The sequence below is a fragment of the Triticum dicoccoides genome, chromosome 2A (assembly GCF_002162155.2).
Source record: "Triticum dicoccoides isolate Atlit2015 ecotype Zavitan chromosome 2A, WEW_v2.0, whole genome shotgun sequence".
Lineage (NCBI taxonomy): Eukaryota > Viridiplantae > Streptophyta > Magnoliopsida > Poales > Poaceae > Triticum > Triticum dicoccoides.
Window position 1 is genome coordinate 63,484,075 of NC_041382.1, and position 778 is coordinate 63,484,852.

Below are 778 nucleotides of genomic sequence, written 5' to 3' on the forward strand. Positions count from 1 at the left end.
TGACTAACGCATTAGTCACATTTCTTGCAAGGCTTATAGTGATGTGCATTACCGAGAGGGCCCAGAGATACCTCTCCGATACACGGAGTGAAAAATCCTAATCTTGATCTATGCCAACTCAACAAACACCATCAGAGACACCTGTAGAGCATCTTTATAGTCACCCAGTTACGTTGTGACATTTGATAGCACACTAAGTGTTCCTCCGGTATTCGGGAGTTACATAATCTCATAGTCATAGGAACATGTATAAGTTATGGAGAAAGCAATAGCAGTAAACTAAACGATCATCGTGCTAAGATAACGGATGGGTCAAGTCAATCACATCATTCTCTAATGATGTGATCCCGTTTATCAAATGACAACTCTTTGTCCATGGCTAGGAAACTTAACCATCTTTGATCAACGAGCTAGTCAAGTAGAGGCATACTAGTGACACCCTGTTTGTCTATGTATTCACACATGTACTAAGTTTCCGGTTAATAAAATTCTAGCATGAATAATAAACATTTATCATGATATAAGGAAATATAAATAACAACTTTATTATTGCCCCTAGGTCATATTTGTTGGGTTTCGTAGTAATTTCAAAAAAATTCCTACGCACACGCAAGATCATGGTGATGCATAGCAACGAGAGGGGGAGAGTGTGATCTACGTACCCTTGTAGATCGACAACGGAAGCGTTAACTTGGTTGATGTAGTCGTACGTCTCCACGGCCTGACCGATCAAGCATCGAAACTACGGCACCTCCGAGTTCTAGCACACGTTCAGCTC